The sequence below is a fragment of the Saimiri boliviensis genome, chromosome 2 (genome assembly GCF_048565385.1).
Source record: "Saimiri boliviensis isolate mSaiBol1 chromosome 2, mSaiBol1.pri, whole genome shotgun sequence".
Taxonomy (NCBI): Eukaryota; Metazoa; Chordata; class Mammalia; order Primates; family Cebidae; genus Saimiri; species Saimiri boliviensis.
In genome coordinates this window covers 111,341,168-111,347,167 of record NC_133450.1, presented here as the reverse complement: position 1 = coordinate 111,347,167, position 6,000 = coordinate 111,341,168, and the positions used below count along the sequence as shown (strand labels likewise).

The window sequence follows — 6,000 nt, the reverse complement described above, 5'->3', positions numbered from 1 at the left end:
ACCAGATTTCCTAGAAAGTGAACCACACCACAAGAAAAAATATATGATAAATATGTTTACATGGATGTGTTATTTTAACATAAATCTTGTAAAATAGGCATTTCTTTGAAATTACATATGTTTGCATAAATTACTTTGCAGCATCATGAATGCCCTTGTTTTGAAAAGTAGGAGTAGTTAGTGTCAATTACTGCTTCTTATTAGTACAAATAAGTAAGGAGATATTTTTAAAAATTACAATTTTTAAATAAAGGTTTTATTTTAAATTAGTTTTAGAATCACACCGAAATTGGGAGGAAAATGCAGATTTCCTGTGTAGACCCGAACTAGTTTCCCCTCGTATAAACATATCAACATGTATGAGATGTGTTGTTAACAGTATATATATATATATATATATATATATATATATATATATATACATATATATATTTTTGAGATGGAGTCTTTCTTGCTCTGTAACCCAGGTTGGAGTGCAATGACACGATACTGGCTCATTGCACCCTCCACCTCCCATGTTTAAGCGATTCTCCTGCTTCAGCCTCCCAAGCAGCTGGGATTACAGGTGCCCACCAGCACACGTGGCTAATTTTTTGTATTTTTAGTAGAGACGGGTTTCGCCATGTTGGCCAGGCTGGTCTGGAACTCTGACCTCAGAATATTTACCCGTCTAAGCCTTCGAAAGATGTGGGGTGACAGGCATGAGCCACCATGTCCTGCCTGCTATCAGTATATTTGCTTCGGTTAGGTATCTGTTCAGATATTTACCCAGTTTTAAAATCACGTATGTGTTTTGTCATTATCTTCTCGCATCTCTCTTTTCTTTTTGTTCTCTGCATACAGTTTTGCACAGTAGAATACTTAGTTTTATGAAGTCCATTATCAATATTTTCATGAATTGGCATTTGATGTTTTGTGTTACAAGTCAACACCAAACTCAACGTCATATAGATTTTCTTTTAGATTTTTCATAGTTTTGCATTTAAAATTACAGTCTCTGGACTATTTTGAGTAGGTTTTTGTTTTTCTTAATTTGTGTATATATTCATTTGATTCTACATGGCTTCCAAAGTCTTCCATCACCGTCTTTGGGAAGGAATGGCTACAGTGGGCTTCATTTTGGTTTGAATTTCTAAAATTATTACATTGAGTAAACTCAATATTGAATTTTATAGGTATTTCAGGACAGCCAGGCGGGGGTGCACGTCTGCTGAGAAACTGAGCAAGAGTATCTGTGCTGAGCTCTGGTGCCACCAGAGGGCGCACGAACCCACCCCTGACCAACTTCCCTCTGAGGTGCCCGAAGACTTCCTCGGGGCAGCACGACGGTGGTGTCAACTAAGTCTTGTTCATTGGTGAGTAAAAAGCTTCCTTTCCACGGCCTTGAGTGCAGAGAAGAGAGTCTTTAGAGTACTCAGCAAAGGAAGAAATTCATCTAGAAAAATGAAATCCCCAAATCCCATCATTACGACCACATCCTGATATCATTGTCAATATCCAGACACAGTGGCTGCTAAGATATGTTCTCACAGTGGCCTCTAATATAATAATCACACCGTGCCCTAACATTACTATGATATCCATACCGTACCCTAACACCAACATAATATCCACACCAATATAATATTCTAACGCTAATCTGACATCCACACTGTTGCTTCCAATGCTAATGTAATACTATCCGTATGGTTCCCTGATGTTAATGTAATATTTGCACTGTTCTCCAACACCAATATAATATGTACACTATACCCTAACACTAATATCCACACTGTGCAGTAAAACTAATGTGTCCACACAGCAGCCTCTAATACTAGTAAGTATAATAATATCTACTAAGTGGAGTTGGTTGACATTGAGGCTTTTATAAGGGTTCACAGCTTTGGATGAAGAGTAGCCTCTATAGTGGATTTTGGTGACGTCTCTGCTTTTCTGGCATAGTATTGATATGGTTGTTTTAAAAAGTAATTTACTTTTTAATAATGTCATACTTCTAGGAAACTTCCAGTAGCAGTGCAAAATATAACCTGTTTCTTTTCTTAGAGTCCCCACCAGTTATTGCTGTGCCAGATTTGCAACATCCCACAAAATACTCCGGTATATTTTATCCAAAGTGTGGAAACTCTCCTAGGTTACCACCGCATAACCCCTAGATCAAGAAATCAGCATGGTTCCTACATGATAATTCAGTTCACAAACTCATTTAACTTTTACCTCTTGCCCCGCTTGGGAGTAAAATATGTTTTTGCATTCTGATCCAGTTTTCCTGACACTGTTTCCAAGACTTTCCTGCATATTTATGATCTTGACACATTTAAAGAGCATACAAGTTTTTGTTTGAACACCTGTTTTCAGGTCTTTGGGGCATATAGCTAGCAATGGAATCACTGAGTCATACGGTAAATCTACTTGCAACCATTTGAAGAAACTTCAAATTAGTTCCCAGGGCTCATCCCTCACTTCTATCACATTCACAGAGAAGGCTTCCCTGATTATCTTATCCGCCACCAACACCGCACCCCTGCTCATGCTAGTGTGCCTTACACCCACATCTGATTTTGCTTTCCTTTCCTTTCCTTTCATTTTCTTTCTTCTTTCCTTTCCTTTCCTTTCTCCTTTCCTTTCCTTTCCTTTCTCTGGTGTTTTATTTTATAAGAACACCTTATTTTATAAGGACACTAATCTCATCAGGCCAGGGCCCAACCCTATGACTTCATTTAACTTGACTGACTTCCTTAGAGACCCCATCTCTAAATACAGACACACTGTGGGGTTAGGACTTGGACATATGAATTTGTGGGAGATACCAACATTCTATCTGTAGCACATGAAAACTTTTCAGAAATGTTAAATCTTGGGATTTACCATGAAACTACTGTGTCAGAAACCCTAGGATTTGGTCTCAAATATCTCTTTCAATCAGGCTTTCCGGTGTGTCTGAGTTTGAGACCCAATAAGAGTCAATACAGGAAGTGGATGGAGGGGAGATGAAAGAAGTAGATTGTCAGCAGAACGTGGAGAACTTTGAGGCTCAAGAATGCAAAGGCTGCTCTTAGTCAGTGGGACGCCTAGAAGGAGAGGAGCTAAATCATTTCTTTTGCCGTCTGTTTGTGGAAGGAAGGGGAGGAAAGAAAGGAGGAGAGAAGGAAAAAAGGACGGAATTAAGAGAAAGGGAAGAAAGGAGAAAGAGAGGGAGGGAATAAGAAAGGGACCGAAGAAGGCCTTTTGGAAAACAGTTTCCCATTTCCGGTGTTTACATTCTAAATACAGTAATGGAGAAATGGATAAATATGATATATATTATGAAAATCTATAGCTCATTCCAGGGTCAAGCCAGCAAAGGAGAAAGGGGAATCAGGGTAACTTGTAGATCTGTGCAACCTCCCACTGACAAAAATGTGGACGCTCAGATAGGAAGCTGATGTGAGGCACACATTCAGTTTTATTTATTTGTGCTGATGTTAACAGGAGGACATGTAAGTGACTGTGTTTACTAAGATAGAGATATAGCTAAGAGAGCAGTCAGTTCTGAAACTACCTTCAGAAGGTGATTACTGAATCTTGTGGATTCTCTGCAAGTTTGAGGAAGGGCACACAGTGAGAGAGGATAAATAAGGTCACAGAGAAAGCGACTGTTTCAAGGAAAGCAAAGACCCAGAATGAGGGTGAAGTTGAGGGCAGGGTAAATCGCAAGGACATTTAATTATTTTTGCCAGTTAGCACCTCAAAAGGCATCCCGGTCTGAGCTCTGCAGAAGGGACGTGTTTGCAACTCATTGTGAGTCCTCTGGGTGAATCACTGACTGTGCCTATGAACAGGACCAACTGGCCAAAACTGTGAATTGTGATGACCACCACTGTTGTTAGGCTGAAGCCTCGTTAAACAGGATAGTGGTTTTCAGTACCAGCTAAAATAATTTTAAAATGCTGACCATTTATATTATTTAAGTAATGTGCTACCATTTATAGTCATTTATATGACATTAATATACCATTTATATCACATATGCCATTAAGTAAAATAAAGTCAACATTTATATTACTGAAGCAATGTGCTACAGAAACCCTAAAGGGGTTTCTGTAACATTAAATTGATGGCTCTCTAGTGCAGTCCAGAATCACCTGTAGGGCGTGTTGGGCCACAGATTGCTGGTTTCCACTCAGAGTCTCTTATTCAGTAGGTCTGGGTGGGGTCTGAGAATCTGCATTTATAATAAGTTCTCAGACACAACTGATGCTGCTGGTTCGGGAACCACAATATGAGAACTATGGTTAAGCCTCACGCCACAGCATTCCTATAGCAAGAGCCACCTGTGCTAATTCAGGGTAACTTGTTGGCTGCAAACTGTAACCATAGGCAACTTCTTTAGCAATATAAACCTCTAGATAAAAGAAACACTCGACAGTCATAGTAGAAACATATATGGTCAATGAAATACCTTTTTTCCAAATGGGAACATGTGTCTTACAGCCTCAAAAGAATATTTTCACCTAGACTGCACTAAAGTAACAAGATCAATCTGAAACTAAAACTTAAAACGGCCTTTATGAACAGAAACACTTTGACACCTCAGGTAAAGGGCTACATATTTCCCTCTCTATTTTCATATCTTAGCTTTAAGATGAAATGACATTGTCATTTTACTTATAATAGGAGAACCTACGAATAGGAGAACTTAAATAACATTGTCATTTGACTTAAAACAGGACAACCTAGAAACTTGATTCCCGCTTATTAGTGCAAACCAAAGGGGTTACTTCCAAATATTTTCAGTTTAGTTTTTGTTCATGTGTAATATAAATGATTTAAAAGCCAGGTTTCGGGGAAAGCTGCCATAAATGTGTTTAATAGTTGCTGCCTCAGCATCCATTTTCAGACCTGACCTAAGTTGTCTGAAGCCCAGTCTCACTGTATCCCCTCCGATCTGGGTAACCCTCCCCCTCCCTGAGTGGTCGTGATGCGGCCCATCCCGCTGAGTCAGAACCCACCCATCACACAGCTGCTGGTCATGATAAAACCTAATGGTCGACACCAGAGCCCTGTAAATAAGCCCAGCTCCACGTGTTCTCTTAAATCAGCAAAGCCACACCCTCACGGGAAAGCCCGAGAAGAAAGCTTCAGGCCCTCCCTCTGCTCTCTGGTTCCTCACGGCCTTCAGACTGCCCCTCGTCCTCCAGACGCTCCCCGACCTTCTCCAGGATGTGTAAGTTAGAGATTTCTTCTGTTCCTGTGTTTTGGTGTTGCCTCCTCCTTGTGCCTTACCTGACTGACACCCCAGAGCCTTCCTTTCCTCCTGGCCAGGGCTCTCCTGGAGATGGGCTGGCTTCTGGCCTCCTTTAAAGAGAGACCTCAACCAAATTAGAGAGAAACCTAAATAAATAAATCACAACAGAAAGCTTGGTTTTTTACTTAAAATCCATATTTATAACATAAAATGTGTTTATGCTAGATTTAGAACACACTAGGCCTGTTCTAGCTCTAAATTGCACTGCTATCTTGTAGTATGCAGTTATTCTTCATTTTATTTTCCACTTGAAGTCATTGTATTTCCTCAGTTTATAAACACCTTGAATTCTTGAGCTGAAAAGACAGGGTAACTTGATAGGGCATCTCCCTTAGGAACCATAACCCCCAATGCAGAACAAATTAAATGTGCAAAACTGTGAGCACCATGTCCTATGTTATTAAAGATAGAATATAATGCTGAAAGGCAAGAAAGTCTTTATGAAGAAGTTTAAAGGAGTAGAAGAATGGACAGATGAACTGGAAATGGAAAGATCAGTTCTCCTTTCCTTTAGGAGTAAGCCCCTTTGGAAACTAGCTGGTAAATGTCAGTCCCTTTAGATGGCAAGGTTAGTGAATACTAAGAAAACACTAGGGTACAAGTGTTCATCACGCAAAGCACACCTGTAATATTTCATCTGGTCTCTCAGTGACCCTAGAAGAAACAAGAGATGTTTTCAGATGAGGAGATTGGGCTTCAGGGTGAAATTAGGAGAC

General features: G+C 39.9%; 1 long non-coding RNA gene across 2 annotated transcripts in view; it reads left to right on the top strand.

Moving 5' to 3' along the window:
- The first annotated feature begins 1,142 nt into the window (after positions 1-1,142).
- Positions 1,143-6,000, top strand: part of LOC141583642 (uncharacterized) — a 28,641-nt gene continuing 23,783 nt past the window's right edge. The window contains exon 1 of one of the 2 annotated variants that reach the window (XR_012516401.1): positions 1,143-1,355. This is a non-coding gene — a long non-coding RNA (uncharacterized LOC141583642). The remainder of the gene's footprint in view (positions 1,356-6,000) is intronic. The other variant, XR_012516400.1, reaches the window with a different exon arrangement.